At 23.6% G+C, this 27,739-nt stretch overlaps 1 protein-coding gene and 1 long non-coding RNA gene across 2 annotated transcripts in view; one reads left to right on the forward strand and one right to left on the reverse strand.

The window, feature by feature from the left end:
- LOC114131934 (inactive tyrosine-protein kinase 7-like) overlaps positions 1 to 27,739 on the reverse strand; it is a 222,119-nt gene that overhangs the window by 136,425 nt on the left and 57,955 nt on the right. The window lies entirely within an intron of this gene.
- LOC126555887 (uncharacterized) lies at positions 177 to 26,429 on the forward strand. Its single transcript, XR_007606992.1, has 3 exons — positions 177 to 270; positions 25,325 to 25,486; positions 26,328 to 26,429. It is a non-coding gene; the product is annotated as an uncharacterized LOC126555887 (long non-coding RNA).

The following is a 27,739-nucleotide window of genomic DNA, read 5'->3' on the forward strand; positions in this document are numbered from 1 at the left end:
AAACGATAGTCAATTGAATTGAATTTTTGTTTTGTTAAATTCATGTACTCATAAAATATAATCATTGCGCGTGACATATGATTAATCCGATGTCAAAATAACAAAAAATAATTTCTGACAGTCACCTGCAGTACCGTAGATTTAACGGAATCTATATTAAGAAAAAAAATGTCTATTTCTGTGAATGTACAGGCGACTAAATTTCCATTTGTCGATCGGTGAAGTAGTTTTTCATATTGGCATTTTGGCAAAAAGCTTTCCGACCGCAGGGTAAGTATTGCACGCCATATTGTTACAAATCGCGGGAGGGATTTATTTTTATGTGAAAACCCAGAAGATCCCGTGTATCCGCCGTCACGGCCGCCATAATAAACAACAGGCTACCATGCACACCACAATGAAATGTGTATACAGTATACACCATATGATATAAATATTTATATTCATCAAGCATGTTAACTTCCTGTATTTTTTTCAATAATGTAATCATTCAAAATCTGATTTTTAGAATTTTCAATCATACTCAAAGACTATACTTCGAAATTCTTAAGATTTTTGGTCTACTTAAAAATATAATTATATGGAACCTCAGATTTTCAAACAGTAGCCTTCTATATTTAGCAATTAATTTTTCTGAAAATTTCGACTTATAGTATTGAGCTATTTAACTTTGAGTACTAATAGGTTCATGAAAATAAGTTGAGAGAATAAAGGGGCCATGATCATTTGAAAATATCAGTAATTAATATTAATTCATTAAAATTTAGAATTTGAAAAATGGTCTTAGTATAATAATTAATACTATATTATCTATTAATATATAGTATATAGTATTATTTTTAAGATTTATTATTCTTTGCATAAAAATTTTTTTAACTGAGAAAATATTTATATAAATCTTGTATTAAGTCTTTAACATTTTTCACCTAAATTTTTACTGAATTATGTATAATTAAAGACCTTGTGTCCCTAGATATATTTAAAAATTACAAAGCTCAGAATTTAAATAAACTTATTATTAATGGAGAACATGACTGTGAATATTCTTGGTAGATTTTTCCTATATATGTGGTTGTTCTGTGTGTTAGCCAACATCGTCAAAAAATCAATGAAACTAAGTCAGACTCGCGTAGAGGATTTCTTCATGGAGGCGGTTATGAAAAAAAATTAATATACCTACTATAAAAAAAAAAGTTTTATATGTTTACTATTTTTTTAAGTACATTAAAAGTGTTTATTAATTATATTTTTCAAACATATATTATACTTAAGGAGTCTTTCAGGAGTAAGTTTTCTTTTAATTCCATAAAACCAATACATGTGAATGACCTAGATGTAAAAAAAAGGCGAGTTAAATCCCCCTTCTCCCTTGTGCACGGGTCTGTACTCTGTGCAGAGATCTTATGAAGAAAGAAGTCTTAACAACCTCGCCGTCTATCTTCCCTTTTGCGTACCGAATACATATACACTCACACACACATACGAATCTAAACGCATAAATCTATTCACATTGGTGTTATTTGCAACCGATCCTTATTAATGATCATCGTAACGCAATATCGTCATCATATATATTATTATTATGCTCACGATTTAAATTAAATGGAATGTAGAAGATATTGGATTATACGTAACTGACATACCTACATGGCATTATTCCTGATAATTATTATTTAATCCTTTCTATCCAAAGCCCAATAGCGCAAGATATAACGCGTAATAAAGTATGTTATCTACACAACAGAGATGCAGAGTCGTTTACTATACTAATCACTTGAACACATAATTTTAAGCATTTAATGATTGTAATATCAATTTATATATATATATATAAATAAATATACATATTTATAAATAATTGGTATTGATAACGTAATATCGTTCATAGTTTATGGATTATTTTCTTTATAAAATCGCTGATATGTATGATATGTCGTATAATTATAGTAAAATTGAGTTTTTATGTATGTGATGACATTTTTATGTACAATATTATGTTTATTCTATTAAGTTACTTTGACATACACATTTTTAAACATTTTTTGTTATAAAAAATCAAATACAAGTGCAGATTAAAGTTTGATGTTTGTGCTTTCCATACTACACTACTTACTAAAAATAAAGTTAAGGTTACTTAAGCTTAAAAAATTATAATATTACACCTTACGTACATTAAATAATAAGATATTATTTATTTTTTTAATTCAACTTGAATGTTCTAAATAATTTTTTTTTTTTTTAATAAAAAATATAATATTATAAAATTGATAACAGATTCATTTTTATAAAACAATTATTCTTAGTATTCAATATGATTTGACTTTGATACACCTGCTCTAGTTATTCTGATTGAACTATAATCCATGTATAAAATATAGAAACACGTAGGTTAGGTTTCAGTTTTACATTTTCATAAACTTTTAAAATTTAAAATATGCAAGTTTCGATTTTTTGCATAAAATCTATTTATATTTGTATCCGAAATCTCAATCGAATCATTTGGATAGTTTCCAATAATACGAATAGTTTGGGCCTTCACCTTCTTAACCTCTATTTTTGAGATTCCCATGAGAATATTATTTCCTCTAAACTTATAGAAATCTTTATAGCTTCCAATTTGGAACAACTTTTATTTGGAAAGGGTCTTATCTTGTTTTTCATTATTTTCGCTGAATTCGTTTTCTAAATTGAATACAGAAGCTAAATAAAATTCATTCAAACGTAATATAAAATTTTCACTTGAAGAAAAAACAATAATACCTGTCAGATGAGAAAAAATGGTTTAAAAACATATTTTTCATGGACATAATATCAAATTTATAATTTAACATTATTAAATGGCTATTACTCAGTTAAATTATACAGCCTTATGCTATAGAACGTATATTGGTTGAACCAACTATGTAAGCAATTAAGGGATTGCATTTTAAGTTCTCGATTAATAACCTGCCTAATCTCTAACAGTTACTGTCACTTCATGAAATTTAAAAAAAATATTGAATCCAATAAATCAATAATTTAAAAAAAAAAATGTATTGTTTTAAATAGAAAATTGTACTATAGAACACCAAATTAATATTTGTAGGTAATACTAGTTTGTACTAATGAATGAAATGGATATATTTTTTTTTAAATAAAATACGTCTTTTGACTAGGTTTCTATTGAAAATTCGTGGAAACCCGTTGTTTTTTATATATTTTTTTGTCACAATTGGCATCAGTAGCTATAGTCAATGATAACGTAATCTGTTATTACGATAGACATTTAGATAAGAGTTTCGTTCAAAACCGCGTACTTTAAAGTTTATAACCGCACATCGCGCACCTTTCACCAATGAAACTATATTTTAAATATTTTTAAAAAGGTAATTGTTGACAGCTGATATTTCAAAACTATGCACATTTGATTAACAGTTTTATTTAACAGGTATAAACAATGTTAAGTTAATTAAATGTTTTAATTAAATGACAATTAGTTTAGGGATATATCTAAAAGAAAAAAAAAAAATTAAATTGTAACGACTAACAACGACACAATTTTTTTTAATTATTGAATTTCTAAGTAATTATGTGTATACCTGAGATGATATTATCATTCACATAGTTGGTAACAAGAGGACTTTGTGTTCTGAGCTGATTGGAAGCATAAACGTAAAATAGCATAGGTTGGTTTCGCTACCAATAGCAAAATTATTTTTATTGAATTGAACTAATCATTTAGAATATAATTTATAATGTTTAAGTGAGGGAGAACGGAAATCACTTATAATGATAGGACTATATTTCAGTTAAATTACTTCAAAACAATATTGTAAGTATATCATGATAATAATAAGGAAGTGATTGGAAAAATATCGATGACTTAAAATATTGCTCTAATGTTGAATATTATTATGTTATCGGAATAGTTCTTTTAATAGGTACACTATGTATGGAAATACTGCAGGTTTATTAATATTTAAATATTGAGTACAATGTATTTATGTTGGCAATGCTTCTGTAGTATCTATAAGTTTTAAAGTTTTTTCATATGATTTTTAAAATTAATAGGAATTATAAATAGTTAAGAACTTTAAAAGAAAAAAAAATAATAACTTGTGTTCAAAAAGTTATTGAAATTTCTATGTTTATATTAGACATTTGAAGAGAAGCGGTATGATGGGATATTGGGATGGTGGAATAAGGGTGCTCTGTGCAAAAGTTTCAGATTGAATTGTGATTTGTAGGGGTGTTGGGAGAAGTATAATTTAATGAGTAGTAGTTATGTACATTAATAGACTTATACATAGATTTTACAGGTAAATTATAATTATTTGAGTTAGGTTTCTTACGGTATTGAAGTTCTATGTAAATAGAACATCCCTTGTAATACGCAAGGTGGTTACCCGCAGAACACAAGACCATTAATAGGATTTTATAGTGACTTTGTACATTTTGAATAGCTCGAGAAGATATCGGGAATTCGAAGTTTGAAGGAATCGAAGGATTTTGTTACTTTTTCGTATTTCCATTAAGGGGATTGGAAGCGTTGATTTTCTGTCTTTGTCTTACACACGTGGAATATAGGAAAAATAGCTATACGCGCCTGACAAAAATTAAGGTACTTCTAGTTGTTCGATTTAAAATATGTAAAGATGATTGAATTGGCATACAAGTTTACTTTGCATCCGTTGAAGTATATTTTTAATATTTTCAATTTATATTTAATAATAAAAATTGACAAATTTATTAAATTTAAAATATTTATTCTCATCAAAATATTTATTTTAAACAATAAAACAATCGATAAAGTGCTTCGACCGATGCAAAGTAAACTTGTATACCAATTCAATCATCTTTACATATTTTAAATCGAACAACTAGAAGTACCTTAATTTTTTTCAGGCGCGTATAGCTATTTTTCCTATATTCCATGTGTGTAAGACAAAGACAGAAAATCAATGCTTCCAATCCCCTTAACATTTATTTCAATATCCATTGACTACTATTCATTAACAAATTATAATTTCATTTCATTTCTATATAACGCTTATGTAATGTTATGGTTGTTGTGTTTGTTAATATAGTTGGATTATTCATATTTATAAGTCTTATTAAGTTAATTTGTATGGTATTATTTAACCACAACTCAGTGTGAGATCAGTGTGAGCGACAGTACCTTAGACTGTGAAATTAATTAAAAATATTTTACTATATACACTAATACTTCATTTATAGTTAATAAATATTTATAATTGAAACTTCGCAGCAGACGAGTTAGTGAAATAGACGGCTATAAATAGAGATTTGAAACGGCTTTAAAAACTTCGTTGAATGGAGGAAAAGAGAAAAAATCATACAGAGTTATGTAAACCAAGTTGTAAATAATTTTTGAGAAACAAAACGTGTGTGTGCATTGTAGGCTGTTAGTTTGTGACTGGCCGTTCAAAATTGAATATTTATTGATAGCACATAAATCGTCGTTTTAATATTTTTAATAATTGAAAATGAAATAAATATATATATATATATATGTGTAATATGTATATTATAAAATATTAAACCCAATTCTGAATAAAATAAATTTAAATATAAAATGTATTACTATAGTTGTTTGTGGTATTTTTTAGTCTTAGTAAAATTATTGTTTTTAACACTTGTACAATAAATTATAAATTTAGTATTTCATAATAGTTATGTCATAGAACACTTATAATTTTATAGCAAATATTTGTTAATCAATTATTTCAATAGTGGTGACCAAGTACGATTATTAACCGATTCTTCAAAGTAATTAAAACTAAAAAAAAAATAAAAATATGTTTTGTGTAAAGATGTAAAAATGTATTTATACTTTATATTTTTTCCTCATTCATATTATTTATATATTACATTTAACTTAATAAAAAGTTTAAATTCTTGACCAGCTTAGAATTTTTAATTTTTTATGGCTCTCGGTAAAAAAAAAATTGGTCGCCACTCAATTATGCAATAAATTACACACTTTATCTACAATATTAAAAATTTGTTCATACTTAACTCATTTTTTGGATATAATACAATTTATTATTATATAATTTCTTAAACATTTCTTACCTGTGAACAAATAAAAAAAATTTTACTCGTTAGTAAATCATACATAATCTTTATTATATTCTTAATTATTATAAATAATGAGTTTCAGATAGTAATATACTTTTAATTAGATTATTTTAGTTTTATTGTTGTTTCAATTTTTATTTATTTATAATTAATGTCTTTTAAAATACTGTACATTTTTAAATTGTAATTTCACTGTCAATACAATTATACCAATAAAATAATATGTTACATGAACATTTTAAAGCACTGTAAGAATTCTAAATTAATAAAAAAAAACATTATTTAGGAAAATTCGTCATCATTGTAGTATAAAAAGCGTAATATTCACATTTCTTAGAATAACAAAACTAACGAAATTGAATATGAATTTCATTTGAAAGTGATTGATGTTTTAAATATGATGTCATAACTCAAATCCACCAGAAAAATCTTAAAAAAAACTATTGTTTTTTTAATAATAAACCAGTTAATTGAATATAACTTTTATAATGTTTTAAAAAAAAGCTATACAACTATTATTTTTATACTTATATACACTATACAGCTGAACGTTTTTGTAAATAATTTATTTTATATTTTTTTTTATCTACTTATATAAACATTAGATTTCCAAAAATATAAAATATTTTATTAAATAATAAACATTTTAATATCAAATGTCAGATCTAGGTTAAATTTTTTACATAATAACGTAATTATTATAATGTGTTTGGAAGCATACTAAAGTGTTATTAAATGGTATTTTGGAGGATTTCATCACGTGCTATATTTTCTATCTTTGACCCACGCATAACATGAAATATTTTCGTTTAATAGATTCAACATTGTATTGTTAGTTTTTATAGTATGAATAAATTGATCTATTATCAAAGTTAAAGTTATAAAAATTATCTATGGTTGTAGTGTTCGTACATAATAATTTATTATGTTTTGTGGATAGGACTTTCAGAGAAATAAAATAAATAGTACGCAAAAATTATCTGAATATATTATCAATATTCTAGATAAATTTTAATGTTCCTAAAAGGTTATAATATTATAAAATGATTGATAAATTTGTGTTTTTTTATTAGTTATTTTTATTCCACGATATTAAATAGTAAATGCTACAATCAGTTTAAGTAAATAATACCTAGTTTTAGCCATAGTAGGTGCATGTATAATATAAATAAATTATCGATTTGTATACAGAAATATAAACTATTAATGTTTAATGCATATTTTATTATAAACCATAAATTATTTGAATATTTCATCGTCAAATAAATAAAAAATGAATGATAGTTATTAAACATTAAGTCATTATTTTGATATGTTTCTTTTGAATTCTACTGATAACTATAACAGTTGTTAAGGGAATTCATCGCAGTCATGTAGTTTTATCGAGTTTGTATGTTTAAATGTATATTCATATTAACGATAAAAATAAAATGATTTGTTACTTTGTCTTCTAAACGTTGAAGCTGTGATATTATTTTCAAAAACAAGTTTACAATTTAATAATACTGGTGAACAAGAAGAATATGGATCGGTAAGTTGAATATTATACTCATAATGGCTTTTACTATATTATTATCGTATACACAATATTTGGTTGTAAGTGAGTGGTGTGGTACTAAGGCAAAGGGTGGTAAAAGAAAAAAAGAGAAGCATCCGACGTAGTAATGGCTGCTGGCGCCGAACTCGAGCGATTTAGGCTATACGTTATGTTATTATGTATAATTTATACACGAGAACTTTCAATCATTAAATTCTCCTCAGAGTGTTTACAAGGATAAAAAAAAAATATATTAAATTTGCTTACATATGTATTTACACATAAATTAATCTATTAATATCTTGAATCGTGAGCACATTTATTAGAGTATTCTTCTATGTTATTTAAGCAGGTATGGAGAAAACATTGAAATGATGAATATTTATTACAACAAAAATATAATATTATGTAATTTAATTCTGCGACTCCGTGGGGGACAAGTATCAAAGGGAAAATATGTAAATCAATACATTTCTTATTACATGTTTTTACACTAGACAAAATATGTATGTTTTCGAAACTTAAATATTTAAAAAAAATATCTGGAGCGTAAAAAATAATTGAGTATTGGGTACTAGGTTTTACTACGAAGTATAAGTCTATTATTATAGTAAAACATTTAAAACTTGAACGTTAGGTGCTATTATGAGCTATATTATTATTTTTTATGATTCAATTTGAAACGTTATTATTGTGGTTTATAGTGTTTGCATAAGAAAATTAAACCTAGGTACTTAGAATATTATCGCGTTATCCAATCACAAAATTAATTGTTTGATTTACAAAATATTAGTCCAATTTACCGGGGGTCGGCAACCCACAGTCGACGTGGCGCATGCGGTCCGTGAAACTATTTTATGCGGCTCACGGTTACAATTTATAATTAGTATACAAATATAGAATACCACATTATGTGAGTTGATAAAACAATTTTAACTGTAAGTAAAATAAAGTGCATGGCCTGTGAAAAATTATTTTTTATTTTTTGACCTTTGACACCAAAAAAGTTGCCGACCCCTTCACTATACCATAGCATTGACCGGCAATAATGTGTATAATAGACAAGTTTATAGTCAGCCACTTTCATATAGGTCATATAATCGTGAGTGTTAGGGTGGTTTTATACAATAAATGTTAATGGCACACTTTTTTAAATGTCATTAACTATACAAATATCTATCGGCTAATATCTATCTGTCTTGGTTAAGATAATGTCCAAATCTAACTGGTGGTTGTTGTCACCGTCAGGCAGGCCGTTTGTCGGTCACACTCTTGCAGACGTTATAATTATTACCGCTACACAAAATTATCAACCTCTATGCCGAGTTTCTACCTACTTATCACAATCAAATAATTATCGAATACATATACCCACCGTGTAAAAAAAAACAGTTTCGATTATATAAAAGGAATATTCTTAAGGAACTTTGAAACGAAATGCACAATAACATTAACTTCTAAAAACTCAACAAGAAAAAGTAAAAAACAATCTAAATAATAAATGAAACAGATTTCTGATAACTAATAATCGTGAATAATATTTTACTAGGTAAATTCATAACTTACCATTTTTTTTTTAATTTATTCAATAAACTATTTCATCGAATCAATTATTCTGTCTTGATTAAAAAACTTAATTTATTAGTCATTATTGGGACCTTTTTATTTATATTGTTGGACTGTTGATTATTTAAAGTGAAATCATCAATAAGTAAAAATAAATGAAAACACATCTAAAAAAAAGTTTTTACCACTTTTATTAAAGACCTCATAACTGGGTAAAATATTTCTGTACTGATTTTTGTACTGATCATTCAGTCATGTTGGCCAATGTTATTTTATTTTTTGATGATTTAATATCTTACACGCAGGTTTAAACAGTAAGATATTTTGTAGATCTTTGGAACAATTTTAATGCCTGCATTAGTTAATGTAAAACAAATTGACTAGCTCTTGATACTAGTAAACTATTATTTTTTATCTTATATTCGCAATATTCAATATTATATCAATGTCTACCTAATACTTAAACACTACCTAAAGTACCTTCTCTACATGATTTAGCAATAATTTTATATAATTATTTAACATTCAATGAACAAATTAAATCCATAATCCTGGTATCATTTTTTGTCCCTGGTTTAGTATGTTGACTATACTCAGAGCTTAACATAAAGTCATTAATAGTTATACTTAAAAACTCTTCAATAAGGCTAATGTTAGAGTATATAAAACGGTAGTTTGACATCTTTGTCATAAAAACCATATTTACACGATTGAAAAAGTTTAACATTGGTTTCTATTTATTATCTGTCTAAAGTTTTGTGCAAATTCTTCCTCTGATGTGTTAAAGCATATTATCTAATTTATAGTTATTAGTTTCTTTTTAAAATTTTCACTTTAGAATCTAGATGATAATTTTTTGAGATGATATTTATTTTATAATTTATTAACATTATTTCTCTAATTAATATTGGCATTCATTCATTTCATCTGCCAGTTATGTCTCTCCTTAATAAAACTTAGCATAAAACATTACTAAATTTAATCTTTTTGTGGATAAGCTGTTTATTATAAATAAACGTATTCTTATTTTTAATTAATTATTTATACTTTTTTAAATATCATTTAACAAATCATTTCTGTTTCGCTAATCAGTTATTAAATATAAATTTTATCGTGATCTGTTCTTTATACTTATTACTTATGTTATTATTATTTCTCCTTTTATATATAACGAATATATTTATATTAAGGTACTATCTCGTTTGTAATATTTTAATCATTTGGATGTTAATAAACAAATATAATTATTGTATTGGTTAATGATCTTGTTGTTGATGCTAGAAATATGTAAATAATAAAAAAAAACAATCACATGTGTTTGTATTATTTACTTTATTTTAGAAATATCATGTAACTAAAATTTAATATTTTTAGATCAAACGAATTAACTTATTTAAGATTTTTTTTTAATCCAAGGTTAAGTTAGGAAACATTATAATTTATTAGTGAAATACCATGCACGTGCGGCTTTTAGAGTTTGAAGGATATGCAAATTGAACTAAACCTCATCAGACAAGTCAGAAGTTTTGGTTGTATAGTTTTTGTGATGCAATCCGTGTACGTGGAGAATCGAGATACCAACTGATAGTTTAAAATTTGATCCCTATTATAAACGTTGACTAGTCAGGTCACATCATTATAGCGACACGAGATCAAGTCGTTCGTTTAAATCGGCAAATACGACAACAATAATGGTATAACAGATACAACACCGGGATGTTTGCGGATAGTTATTGTTTAGTTTTACAAGGAAGCCTGTCTGTCGATTATTATTATTATTATTATTGTTATTGTTATTAATGGATAACACTAACAATTGTAGACTTGGTATTTCTTGTTTAAACCCGTTATGTTGATATATATATTGTGTAGAAACCACAATCGAGTCGTTACGGCATTAAAATACTTCCTAAAAGTACGATATTGCGTGAGTTAAGTTCGAAATGTAATTAAAAGTTTTAGAAATAACTAGTCATCATCACGTGAACTCAAATGGACCTGAATTATGCCTTATTAACAACCATATTTGATTGGCAGTGCTGAGATAATATTAACAAATCTTATTGAAGACATCAAAAATATATTATTTTTATGTTTTTTTTTTTAATTTTAATAATATACAAAATTGGAATCACCCAAAATATAACCAAAGCTAAACTTACCTATCTCTTTGTCCCAAATTACCAAACATCATAAAATTTGTTATCAAAACCCATCCTTGAAACTGGAGAATCAAATTTTTTAAAACACAATAATAAAAGTTCTTAAAAAACACATTGTCATAAAACCAATACCGTATTGGATTTATACAAACTATTAAAATCGCATTGCACATTCTCTTTTTCATTTACTTCAAAACCTTTTGTTTGGAGAATATTAAAAAAAATATTAATGTCACAAATGTATGATGCTGTTATACATATTTAACATCAAAATAGTCAATGGTTTTTATATTAATCTGTGAACATGATTCGTGTACCTATTTCAAAATATTTGTTCTATTAATATAATAATAATTCTGTAGAAACAATTTCATATTCATTTAAATTATACCATCTATTACCGTTTAGAATAATTAACAATAATAATAACAAAATGGATTTTGACAAAAGTTCAAATACAAATTATACATATACAAACGAAATAAATTCTATCATACATAGTCTATACTTGTGTTTATTACATTAAATTATTAACATATTCATTTTGTATTATAATTCACATCAACGGTTTTCCATGTATACAGTTATCAAGAAAATCCAATTCAGGTATTTTAATCTTAATAATGCTTCTATTCTTGAATATTTATTAGAATTTTAATAAATATGCAAATACATACTAATATTCTATTCGACGCTTTGTATCTTTCATTAATTAAAATAATCGAAATAAAATTTTGTTCCGATTGTAAAAAATAATTATGAAATAATAATTAATCTATAATTCTTAATTGTTATTTTGTTTTATTATAATTTGAAACAAAACGATCCAGCAGAAATATTATCTTTTACTTTTTGATATAATTTTTTTATCATAATATACATAATTAATACAGTTTTAAGTACCTATATAAACGATATCATTAAAAATGAATTTATTATTAATCACACAACAAGTTATAAATATATATTTATTTTAGTTTTAGATTTTTTAAAAACATAAGTGTAAGACACTTCATATTCATTAAATCCACCGGTCTGTTTGCCAGCTGTATACGTATTTATGATTGTTAATATTAAGATATATATATATTTATTTTTTTAATTTGACTAAAGTTTAACTATAGTTTATTGTGTTGCATTAAAAAAAACTTTTAGAAACCGAGAATTTAGTACATCCACAGTATGAGATTTCCTAACTTATATATATTAGATAGATACCGTTGTAAGGAAAATAATTTTATTTAATATTCATGAAAAATATAATAATCTATGGTTTATTACTGTTATTATTATCAGATGTCATTTTTATTTTATTAAAAAAAAATAATAAATACAGACACAGTAGAAAAATATTTTTAATAGTATTAAAAGATTATATCTGTGTATACTTTATAAATAATTTAAAAAGCAATTTGTTTAATTAATTTTAATAGGGAAATATTCTTAAGAAAAAGTTACTATCTACACTTATAGAATATTATGTTTTATATTATATTTTGTATTGTAAAACAAAAGTGTTTAAAGATATTTTAATTTCACTTAAAATTAATGGCAATTGAAAAAGCATTTATTGCATAGTACTTGATAACTTGCTACAGCAGTACCGACTGTACTGATTCATGTTTAATGGTTTAGGGAAATGGATGGTCGAAAAAGTTATGAAATATAATATGATAGAATTTATAGTAGATGATTTATTGAACACTGGATTCGAGTCTACCATTTGAATGTCATCTTGTTAAACAACTGAAGCGTATTCAAAATAATAAGAGCCGCATGACTTTTTTATATTATTCTTTTACGCAATAACAACTTTAGTACTAAATAATAAATAATTTAAAAATTAAATGTCACAGTATACTATACTATGTATGTATCAGCTGTTAACATTATAAACAGTACATTATTACTGAATATTACCAGATGCAAATATTACACGAGAATAGAAAATATTTTAAAATTTATATAGTATATTTTGAATCATCTAATGTATACTTTAATTTTTAATTAAACTATATCATAATCAAAAACAATATATTATATTAAATTATTTTGATTATGATGTTATGTATTGTTTTTGATTTATTCTGATAAATTTGTACAGTTTGATTATGCGTACTTATTCATTTTTTTTTTTTTTTTTTTTTTTATAGAAGTTTTAGTGTCATAAATTTATTCACATTGAAACCATACAGATTTGTTTACAGCGAACAAATAATTTGCACATAAATATTAAAATACAATAAAAATGTAAAATAATGTTACCGTTAAAGCGAAAAATGTTAGAGTCCAAGGATGTCATCATTCTTGAAAAGTGAAATGTATGTACCTAGGTATTCAGAATATTCTGAATAATATCATCTGCTATCTATTTTTATTACCGTAAATATTATACTTCTGGTTATTTTTTTGTTATTTTTATTTAGCTTCATTACTTTATTTTACTTAGGCAGTAATATTTCAGGAGACTCCTAACAATAATTTTCTCGTAGTTTTGTAATATTTTTTTTATACATAAAAATGTTTTCAAATAATTTTTGTTTTTGTTAATAATATTATGTACATTCGTCTACATAAACAACTTTCATTATTTGTTTGAAAAGTGAAATTAAGACACCACTCGGAATGGTTTTTAGTACCCGATGATAGTTTTAAATTTAAAAATAAACACAACAGTCTCTATATTTTGTAGTTCAGTGATCACATCCAAAACAGAGAGTACTGTGAAGAATTTAGATTTATTTTTTAATTAATTTATTTTATCCAAAATACATTCTACTATATTGTTCTATCGTGTATGTCTATAGTTTATACTTATTATGTTTATAAAATTTATTAAAAAAAAAAAATTAAATACTGTACTTTAAGCGGCTATATTAGACTTACATAAGGTTTGTTATTTTTTTTTATTTATATTATTTAAATAATATAAATTAATATAAATGAGCATTTATAACATAAAAACCTAACTGTTGTATTATTTTTAATCTAATGCTTATTAATATCTTAATGTTGAATAGATACTTTATAAATTTATGATAAATATAATAAAAACTTAACGTGTTTCCTAAATAAAAATATTTAATATTTTAACATTTATAGATTATTGTTTGTTTATTATTATTATTTTTTTTTAGGAAGTATATTATAATAATATGAAAGTTTGCAAATTTTGAGCTAAAGAAATTTTACTTACTCTAAAATAAAAAATAAAAAATATTTTATTTTCGTTTATTATCAACTATTATTGCAAGGGCTGTGACACAATTGCACCCTTTTTATATTTTTACCTGCAACAAACGTAACACGATAACGTTTCACTTAATATATATTCTTTTAACAATTGTACAATATACTACTTACAAATAGTATTATAAGGCATAATAAACATTTATATTTTCTAAATTTGTATACATCAAAAACTCACAATTTTCAAGACCAATATTTTATAAGCTATTTGGGTATTTGATATTAAGTTCGTATAAATGCATAAGTAGCTTTTTATTATTTAATATTTTTAATTAGTGTATTATTGTACAAACGTCATAATATAAAACAATTTTTAACAAACCCAATAATAGGCTTTTGTTATCAATCCTAAAGCTACATAATGTAGAAAAAAAATTCAAAATAACCAACACCTATATTTCATGGAGCCTAGACCGAGGAATTTTTTACCTCGGGACAACAAAATAAAAAAACACCTCATTATACCAAGTACAAGTTTAATGTAATTTAAATATAAAAAAATTAGCTGTCCAGGGCAATAGCACCCTATATAGACCTATATAGCCCCCCCTATATACTTCCAGGCATGGAGCGTAATGGTATTGTGTTTTTGCAAGTAAAAAGGTAAAAAGATCACAATAAATTATGCTATTTTTAAAGTATAACTATAGGTGTTATATTTTTGTCATGTAAAAAAGTAAAACAGTTAAAATCGTATTGCAAGACTAAATGTTACAATCAATAATCATACATCTCATTTCGTATTTTATTTGTCTTAAGGTGATAAGTTGTATTTATAATTATCTTTACATTAAACTAATTTAAAAACTTAGACTAATATGATTTAATACCAATTTTAAATCAGTTAACATTCTATTATATTTTTTAAATAAGTAAGATAAACTAACAACAATACATATTTATGCATTTATACAACTGGTTAAATACGTTAATAATAATTTTGGCTAATACTCCATAATATTGTTAATCTATTTTTAAGTTGAATAACTTAAAAGCATAACATTTTACGACAGAAAAATTACTCTTCAAGGTTGTATTTTTGGAATCAATTAGTTTTTTACATTCAAAATGTATTTTTTAAATAGATTTATGTTTTTTTATATACAATTTCTAAAATAAACAATTTTTTTCTACCGTGTAGGTAAGGTATTTTATGTTACCTACCATAAAAAACAAACAATATGCAAATATGTAGTTTAGGCATTAAAAAGATACAGCCGTCTTATTAAATTTTAATTTTTCGAAATTAAGGTTACTTTGAAAAGTTTAGTAAGAACTTAATGGAAGTATTCAAGTATATAATAATTTAAATATATAAACAAATATATTATTCATACATGTTTTTTTTTATTATTTCATCGATACAATAATTTTTGGGATAAGGAATTGCTATATGTAAGTAATATTTTATTTTAAATACTCGTATATTATACTACATTATGTTTGTTAATTATGTATCAATAATAAATATTTTAAATTAAGAATACATTTATTATTTTTTTTCTTAAAAAAACGTTTTTTAAAATGTAATTATATTATTTTCTTTCAAAACTGAACTAATAGCTAATAGGTACATTTTAATGTAAAAAAATATATAATGATTAATGACTAATAGATTATAAAATTGATTAAAAATAAAGATTATTATTGAAATTATAGACTATGGTCAAATTCACAACCATATAATTATTTTTAAACAAACTACAATAATGATTTACACAAATGTTTGTCTTATTAAATATGTAAATGCTTATAAGTTAGAGTCACATTAATTTGAATTTATGTTAAAATATTTTTATTACTTATTTTTTTTATATAATAAATCTATATCGATTATTGATTTTATTGTATTGTGTTTGATGTTAACTTTTTATAAATATGAGATAATTTCTATGTTTTTTTTTTATAATAAATCTATATCGATTATTGATTTTATTGTATTGTGTTTGATGTTAACTTTTTATAAATATGAGATAATTTCTATGTGTTTTTTTTTTATAATATGATAGTTTGCGTAAACATTATATATGTATTCTAATTGCATTTTCAAAATCCATAATTGTACAATCCTTGTTTTTGGTAAATAATTGTAAAATTGTTTTTAATTATACATAAATATATTATTATATTATAATATAAGTTATATACTGGTTTTCAAACAATATACTAAATTTTATTCCAAATTTACCTAGTGCACAACTCTTATATGTTGTGTATATGAATAAATAGCATTGCATTGTAGTAATTAACATTATTGAATTATAATAATATAAACATTTGTTATGTATTTAATGTTTGTATAGGTAATGTATCATAATGCTTATAATATTATATTTTTTTAATTACTTATTAATAAAATGAATCAATTTTTCGTTATCAACAAATTATCCAGAATATTTGTTAATTATTAAAAGCATTAGGAAAAATAAGTCATACAATATTTCATCCCTGAGTTTTTCATTGTAGTTTCGATTCAGGTGAAAATACAGTTCAAATAGCATTTTACAATAGTTGAGCTTTTACGTTAATTTAACGTTTTCTTTATTTTAGTAAAGTATTATTGTTTTTCTGCAATGTGTTTGGGAAGATGAAAATCTTTGTTCGTAACAAACATCAAACATTATATATTAAAAAAAAAAAAAAATGTCATAATGTAAATTTAATTTAATATTCCCTTACTCACACTTTTTATTTCATTTTTTAAACTACATGCCGTATACATTTTTATTAAGTTTCAGTGATTATGAAATATTAAGATGAACTTGCTTGAGTCATTATAAAAAGTGACATGTTCTACAAGAATTATCGAATCAATTAGAATTATTGACGTGTTCTTAGACCTAGAGGCTACAACATGTCATCCCCATTTTATCAGATTCAGTTTTGAAATGAAAGTTGTAAAACAAAAAAAAATGATGTTAAAATCTTTCATAACTGATAAATAAATACTGCAATATTATATAAATAAAGAACATTTTTTAACACATTAATTATTTCTGAGTAGTTTTTAGTTCCTAAAAAAAAAATACTTTAAATGGATACATATTATAAATGTAAACCCCTGGTTCTGATTTTGAACTAAATAATTATGTCTGGAATAGAGTTCAGTGTGGATCATGGTTTACCAAATGTACAGATAAATGTTTTTTTTTTTTTTTAAATATATTGTCAATTTGATTAAAAATTAAAATTAAATATTTTCGTGCGATTCAATTAGTAACATTTGGATTTGGTAGTCACCGTAAATCGATACACCTCGAGCATAGCACAATGAAAATTTTATTGATGATTTAATGTGAACTGTGGAGTTTAGAGATAATACAATTTTATTGTCGTGTGCATACTATATATTATATTTTGCATGCGTGTGCGTACGAGTGTGTGTGAGAGTCTGTATGTATCCAATGCCTTTGTAGCAGTAGCTACCGCCATTCCGTCGCTTTCAAAGCCTTTAATTATGCAAAATACATGTCTAATTGCGATACTACTCCGTTGTAACGTTATGAGTTGGAATAGCGCGTTTTACAATGACACTCAGACCTAATAATAAATGATAGTAAAATTATATTATCGATTATTGTGTTATGTGTTTAGAACACTTCTGGAATGCAGAAAACCGCATAACATTACCGTAAATAGGGACATGCATAATATTATATGCTTGTAGTAGTATACACATAGTATAGTACATTATAATAATTAATTTTGTGCCGAAGCACGTTAATAGGTACATGCTTATTATAACAAATTGATTGTGAAAATACTGATAGTTATTTTTCATTAAATATATTTTGGTCTCAGTAATAATATTATTATCAGAATGCATATAATATTTTCCAAAATATAATTCATCTCTTAGCATGTAGACTTCATTAACCAGCATATTTGTAATTACCTATCTAGTATATTACGTGTACATTATATATAGTAAATGCATAATGAGCACATGGAATTATCAATTATTTTCCGAGTACACACTGGTTTAGTTCATATGGTACAAGAAAGTATGTAATTTTTTCAATATTAATTAAAAGAAAAATAATATTACATCGTTACATTGTCGAATTGTGTACAGTTTAATTTTTTTCAACTAACCTTTTTTTTATTTTAAAAATATTCACATTGAATGATAGGGTACCTATCTTATAAAATAGTATGAATGAAATGAGATGAATCATTTATGGATATATTTGATCAGATATCGTTTCTAAAATCAATTTAAGAATAACTAGTTTAAATAACATATATACACAGTAGATTGAAAAATAAAATGAGGTGTTCATATAAAATGTTTAGCTGGAAGTAATATTGTATTTGTTATATTATGATAAGATGTTTCTATTTTATTATACATATCCACCGCCGTTATTTCATTTGATAATGAATTTATTTAAATTAAAATTTTTGGATTTTTTAAATTAACTCGATTTTTTTGAAATTGTTTGTATTACTTGAATATTGTTCTGTAGTGGTACAAATTTCTTATTTTAAAATATGAATAGAAGCACATTTTTCTACTGCAATAATATGTTCAGCGGATATATATATATTTAATATTTTATATATACTTATTTAGTTGTAAATTCAAATTAATAATATTTTGATTATTCAAATGTTCATACTAAGAATTATTGTTCTCAAACATGATTTCATAAAAATATAAAACAGATGTATTATTGGATTTAATGCTTATTATTGTATTGATTTTGTTGTACTAATATTATTACACTAATTTTTAAAAGTTTTAAGTATTAATAGATAAATATTAATTTTTAAAAACTACAAGTCATCATAGGTATCCAGAAATGTTGATTATACTTTATTTTCCTATATTAATAATACTATTGAAAATCGTGTAAATGTATAAAATTAACTTAACATACCTATATTTTGTGTCATGCTGTATGTGTATTTTAATTTTATGTCTATATATATATATATACATATAATATAATATATATGGAAGAAGAGAGAAATGCGGGGAGGGAGGATTTGTTCTATGGCAAGATGATCTCAAAGGCCTTATTTTTAAGGTGATTTTATTTTTTTGATTTAAATCCTATGTTATAGGCATCACACATGCTAAGCCCATGATCCATGATGTCCATGTTGGATATTCTCCTTAGTCCACAATGTTAGGATAATTCAAAAACTAAATATTTGAATTTTGTTTTTAATATTAATATATAATTTTTTTAATATACCTACCTAATAATATTTTAATGTTAAAATTATTCATCTAGTAATTAAAAGTTGAAAAAAATGGGGGAGATAACAATTTTAAAAACAGAAGTTTTTGTATTCACAAGACACTGCTAAGGCAGTACGAAAATTCTAAATATATATAATTAAAAATCAGATTTTGAATAAATGCACTATTCGAAAAAAAAAATGAGATGAGCATGATTGACGTGCAGACGTGTATTTCATCTTATGATAATTTTTTTTTATTATCACAGAGTTCTACTACACATAAGTAGTTTTAATTACTTTACGAAATTTGTTATTATAATCTTCTTGAAAATTTACATATTATATTATTTTTACCTAAGTAGTCTTGTATCATGGTTTGCTACATTTATTTCTACTGGGTCATCATTAATAAGAAAAAACTTTTTATATTTACATTTTATTACATTTTATTATAATATATTATTTTAAACCGTACTTTGTATAGTTTAGTATTTTATTATATTTAATTAAACAATCCAAATCCTAGTTTTCCCCTCACTTTTAGCATTAATCTGTTAATGATACATCATACCAGAGATATAGAACGTTTTATAATTACCATCAAGTAACATTATTATAATTAACAAATATGGTTTAGATGATAAGATTCATTTGTATTAATAACCAGGCTAATATCAAACAAGTGATTTGAGTAGATATAGTATTATGATATTTTTATTAAAGACGCTTCTTAATGTTAAATTTTAGACACATCTCAAGTCATTTTTTAGGTTAATATATTATCTCGATCAGTTATAATCATTATAAATTATAATATTTTATATTATATGTATTAAGTATTTATATAAGGTCTTAGAATCGCATCTTTGTAATGTACATAGTTTAAATTGTACAAATCCCAAAATATTAAAAGATTCTTTGTTGAAAAGGATTCCACAAAGCCCTTTGAAGTACAAAATATATTATAAATTAAACCTAAACGGAATGATTGTGTACTCGTAGTTGACATACCATTAAATTTGTTCTAAAGTAATAATTTCAAATCGAATTTAATTATAATACAATATAATATTAAAAACTATTAGTTAATAATACGTACTTAATAATATGAACAATGTGGAATTTTATATTCATATCATCTACAATAAATATCAATTGTTAGCTGCATATATTCCTTTTAATTAAAAACATAATTTATTTAATTTTTTTTTTTTCTGGAAGTTAATTAAAATTATTCAAAATTACATTTGTGATCTTAGGCATAAATATTATTTATCTAAACAAATTATGTTCTATTTAGAAAAAAAAATATTGAAAATAAATAAAGTTTTCATTTAATTTATAAATATGTACAATCAATATATTATTTAGTATAGTCGATTGTATACTTTTAAATACTGAATTAGTTTATTTCGAAAGAGGATTAATTTAATTGATAAGTACTTTTCTCAATTTCAATTTTTTATTTATTTTTATCTGATTGTCACTTTATAATTATGTTTTTGTAAGGCCGACATTATATTTATATTAATAAAACGATATATTATGGTCTTGAACATATTATACGGGAGCAGTATATGACTGAAGTTTCCGATCGCTGTCAATTTTACTACCTGTCAACCGTATATCGTTTTTCTTTTTTCCCTTTTCCTCTCCTTTTTCAGATTTTTATTAATGTTTCCGATGACGTAATAACTACATTGCCAACACCTAACATGTATGCTTACCGCTGACGGCTTTCGTCATGTAAAATAGTTTATGACACTGTTATTGTCAGTACATAAATCAACTGTACATGCGATGAATCTTAACTCACCCAAAATCTAATATTTAATATACAAATATGATAAAATGTTTAAATATTATAACAAATTACATAAATTAAATTTCTCATAATGAATACATTTTAATATAGTTTTCATTAAAAATCTAAAAAAAGTCGATTTTAATTTATGATTTTTAAAACGTTTAACTAATTTCACGTGTTACCACAGATTAATCTAAATCAAAATATTTAGTTTTCTGACATAAAAATGGAAAATTGTACAACAAAAAATTAAACAATTTATAAAAACTTATCATTTAACTTATTAAAATGGACAAAATATTTAAAAAATGATTATACATTAGATAGTTGGTATACAACTTGATCAAACAATCACTTTGAAAATGATATAAATCTTAAATTTTGATTTTTTTTCTATATCAACCATAATATTACCAAAATTAGTTTGTCAACTAAGTTAACTTAATCTAAGTAATAATTATCATATTTTATTTAAATCGTATTTTCATAGCTATTTGGTAAACTAATGAAAAGAAAAAAATATTATTTAAAAAAATTTATCAGTAAAAGCATCATAGTGAATATGATATATTTTACACAGGCATCTAGCTTAACTTTGTAACTAAAGTATACCTATGAAACAGTTATAAATGAATAAGATCAAACGTGATACATTTTTGTTATCAATACAATAGGTATATTGAATTGAAATGTGTACAAAATTGTTAGGTTAGTGATAAAGTTAATAATTTCTATATAATAACTAAACGTAGAACGTAGGGTTATATTAGAATTAACTTATAACTTGCAATTTATTTTGTATTTTATATATTATAATGATTTAATTCTATCTGAACTAAAAAATACAAAAACGATAAACTATTCAAAACAATTAATTTGTATCATACAATTTTGATGAAGATAAATTTAAAAAAAATACTATTTCTCATATTGATATAATACATTTAATATGTTGTTTAAATTAAACGGGTGTTAAGTATAAAATAACCTAAAAAAATTATTAAAAACTCAAATTTTCTTATTTAAATTAGTATTTATAATGAGTAATGACACTAGATTCGATTACGAAAGGCTAAAAATATACAACAGTATTAACAATTTTTATCACTTGCATTTTTTAATGCACTATGTTATATATGTATACATATACATAATACCTATATAAATTAATATACTTTTATCGATTATACAACCATTCTTGAAATACATTCTGCTTTTGAATATAATATAGCGATTGACTGAACGAGTCATAACACAACAGTTAACAAACAGAATAATACTAATGAGATTGTAAATGCCCATAACCGGCTAACTTTGTTTATTAGAGTACAATTATAAAATAAAAGAATTTATCTTTTTTCCTCGTTAAAAAAAAGCTATTGTAAATTGCTATATATTTGAAATAATTCATTTTAATATACAATATTATCACCTTGTCTTAATTAAAGAAAAAAATAAAAAGATCAACCCGAAAACTGCGTGATATAATGAATATAATTCTTATTTTTTTTTTATTTATTTTTTTTTTTTTACATTACTTTGGAGAAAAAACTAATGAATTTAAAAACTATTTAATTAATTTATATCGTTATTACTGTTTTATTTGTATCATTAATATATATATTTTTTTTAATAATTCAACCGCAGGACTTTTTAATTTAATGTGAGTATTTTTAAAATTCCAGGTGCTTTATATTCTTCAGATATTTCTATATAATTATAACTAAATCATACAATTAAAAATGTCTGGTCAAAAGAAAAGAAACAGCAGTGAGTTAATCGTATCTCTGGAGATGTAATTTTGCTCATTTTCTGAATCGCTAAACATTTGTCATTATTCTTTTATTCGCATTACTCCATTTAATTGTCTTCAGACTTTATTACAACGCATTCCCGAGAAAAACAGCGATATTAAACGCTCCTATTTTATACCTACCTACAGAGTATGAATAAAATGTCATATTTTTACGTGTGGCTCTTTTTTTAGTTCCTTGCTTAATTTTTAATATTAATGTAGTTTCATACAATTTATTTTCATGTTTTTAATATTATTCGATTTACCTAGTTTATTAAATATTATAAAAGATCAATAAGATTTTTTTAAAAACATATTGTGTTTTGAATTTCTACGCTGTGGTCATAGAAAAATAAATACTTTTGTTGTATTTTTAATGATCAATACAATAGATGATATAATTAAGTAATAGTTAAATACTATATGTTTTTTGGAACAAATAAAAATGCTTACTTATATTGAAAAAAAAATAATTTTATATATTTATAAGTCTATTTTATTAATGCATTTTCATTAAATCAGTTTAACTGATATAGCCTGATGTTTTTCTTAAATCAAACATTTATTTATGGATTAATATTATACATTCAACAACTTACTATAAACATTTAAAGTATTCTTGCTAGTCTTTGGTTTAGTCATTAACATCGAGATTTTAGATTAAAGTTAAAAGATTTTGAAAAGCGTTTAATAATTTTTAATGATGTTGATATTCTAAGGGTCAAAAGTATCTTAAAGTTTTCCGTAAACGAATAAATATGTACCTAAACTTAAAGAAATCAGATAAAATCAGGATTATAGTTTTTCCAGTTCCGGTTTTTGTTTATCTATCAACAATACCGATCATACGAAACATTGGTACTTAATTTTGTATTAATTATTAATTTATTGAAACCATTTTTTTTTATTATTTATTTCTCCAAATCATTAACAAATTTTGATAAATAACGGTTTTAGTTGATTGTACTCTGAAAAAAAAGAACATTGTTTTGGAATTGACATACACATAATTTATTTATATTATTAATTTTCTGTTACCTACTGAAGTTATACTTAAGTCCTGAAATATACGTTTAAATGTATACACGATATATTTTTCGGTCCTTTTGGTCACAATATACATCAAACCTTTATGAACACATTGCATATTATAAATCACTATGTATATTGAAATGTAGAGGTCATGCAAGGACCGACGATTTATTCAACACTGTCCCTGCACGAATCCATAATGTTATTGTCCATAGATAACTATCATCCTTTTGCTTTGAATAAAATATGACAAGTTTGTCATATACTATCTCTGGCTAATGCGAGGGTAGAAATACTATGTGAAGTTGACAAAGCTTATAATATGGTCAGTATAATTTATCTATAGAGAACTGACCGATGAAAAATTAGACTAAGGATATCACTATCATTATATTATTAAAAACATTAATACTTTAATCAAACAAACGAACATTTTCTGGAACCAAGTGTTTCTTTATGTTTTCAATTACGAATAATGGATTTATTTTCAAACATTATGCTTTGATAACGTATTGTAATACATTTAAATCAATGATACACTGTGTTGATAAAAAAATAATTTTAGTTAAGATTTGGGGTCACTATTTTACATTATAGGAATATTTAAAAACTAATTTTATTATGGGTTGCGTGTAAACTTGCATATCGGAGTTAACGTATAGGTGTTAAAATAACCTGTATATTATAATAATATATAATATTATGTTATAAAATTTAAAGTTACCGTTTTAATTGAAATAAATTTGTAAACACTAACATTGTATTATTCAAAATTCACATTATATATCAGCTATTTTTATCAAATAAAAAAACCCTAGAAAAATGTATGAAACATAATATTTTAATGCTTTGATTATAATGTATAGCATAAAATGTAGATAATATTACTTATGTTTAATTAGATTACATTTGAAGCACTGGTTATACCAAAAACAAATTTTCATAGACAAAGCAAAATACAAACAATATTAATTCAACGTATGATTTTAAGTGTGGAAAAAAAATGGTGACAATACAAACAATATTCGTAACAAAATTATTATGAAAATTTGGGTTTTAAAAAGGTATATTATTATTTAAAAATTAGATCTTGAATAATTGTATTACCTATTGCAAAAAGGAAAAAAGTGTTTATACTTGTAAATTACTCTGTATACAAATTTCATATCGATCATCATAATCACAACGCCATTTACGATTTTCTGAATATCATCAATGTTTTGAACTTAATTTAGTTCAGTCTATAAACAAATAGTTTGATAGTGTACTGCGATATATAAATATATACATTAAAAATAAAATGGAAAACACAGATTGCATTTTTATGATAATTTTATCCTCTTATACAAAATGTGGAACAAAATTAAAATTAATATTTAAATCAGTCAACCATAATTTATTTCCATCTTAAAAAGTGAAGTTTTTCTTTCCATTGATTTAATTAATAAAATTGTTTATATGTTTGTTAGTTTTATGCCAAAATGTAACACAATTAGGATTATTTGTATACTATAATGTACAATAAATTGATTATTAAGATTCTAAAACAATCAATAATTCAATTGCATTTAAATTTTAAACTAATATGATTTTTACAAAATGTTTTGACGAAAAATTGATAATTGATAAATTTAAAATCATTACTATATTACGTATGTATTGTATATACAATTTTACATTAACAATTATTGGAAAACGCATAATTAATTTTAAAACTGATTGTGAAAAAATTGTATTGTATAATTATATGTTTATTGAAAAACAGCTAAAACGAAAATCCCATAAATATTAATCCCTAACAAAAAGTTTATTAATTAATATATTTTTAAGATATATTTCAATTTTCATAAATATATATTTATAATATAATATATTATATATATATAATTCCACGATTTATTTCAGGATTTTCTAAAAACAAAAATTTAACTATTATTTAGTCAGAAAGTATCACTTTTGACGTTCGGAAGTGAATTTCAACGAAGTTTATCACACACTTGCAGGTGGTCAACTTTCATGAAAGGATTTTCGGTGCCTGCCAAAAGATTCAACGTCATAGAAAAAATATTCTCTTGAAAATATAGACCATGCATCGTCATTGTATAGATACTCGGTAGAACATATTATATCAAGTAGTCGATAAAAGGTTTCATGGGAAGATACGTTTGTACAATAGTTGTATAAGATATCAATATATATATTATATATATATAATACATTATACATAGATAGATAGATAGTTATATGCACATTTTGTGTTTCCGTCAAAGATTAGAATCCATTAAACTATCGGAGAGAAAGGAATTTTAAAGATATCGTAAACTATTTAGAGACAAAATGGTCAACGCAAAGTCAATCGTAAAAAAAATTATATTTGTAACGGGAAGAAAAATATATTTTCCGTACAAAACTCATATTCAACTCTATTTTTTTAAAAGAAATTTCATTAAACTGAACAGATATTTTTAGTTCAGTGAAGCGTCGGTTTCATTTCATTCTTGTATTGTATAATTCGTAATATAGTAGTTTATAATCAAAAAATACATAATAATATAATATTACTGTTAGAGAAAAGAAGAGAAAAAAATCAAAAACATATTGTAATGATGTATAATGTATATATATTTTATTTAATATAAAAATGAAAAGTAATTAAATATATTGAAAAGTTAAAACACTTAAAATATTTAAAATGTAAGAATTATAACATACATAATTTTATTATTTATAATGTATAACTAAATGTCATATATTCATTTTCTAAAATTTGAACATAGTGTGTATTAAAAAATATGGTAAATAGTAGTTAAAAAGAATACGTAACAAAGAGTGTTTTGTTAAATTTAAGTTGAATGAAATTGAATACTTATTTCATTTTATTACGATGTAATTCAGTGCATAAATTAAACGAGAAATGTATTACTTAAATTGTTATTTTACAAAGATATATCAATTTTTATACACTAGCTTATATTAATTAAAATACAGTTAAACCTCTGAATAATGGCCTAAATCTATCACCAAAGCTCTGTCCGCTATTCAGAGTAGATACATTTTTGAAATTCATAAAGGATAAATAAATGTGTTAAAGGAAAAAAATATACGCTAAGATTGGTTAAATTATAGTTTTATCATTTAATGTTTTAATGATATTATAATTATTTTAATATTTTAACAATATATATTTAAATCAATATAAAATCAATATATATGTATATATAAAAAAAAAGAATCCATCTACAATTTATATAAATAGAATTTAATTTGGTTTTTGAATAAGTTTCTTATCCGTTGTATTAGTGTGAGCACTAATAACG

Source organism: Aphis gossypii, chromosome 1, assembly GCF_020184175.1.
Source record: "Aphis gossypii isolate Hap1 chromosome 1, ASM2018417v2, whole genome shotgun sequence".
In the NCBI taxonomy this organism is placed as follows: Eukaryota; Metazoa; Arthropoda; class Insecta; order Hemiptera; family Aphididae; genus Aphis; species Aphis gossypii.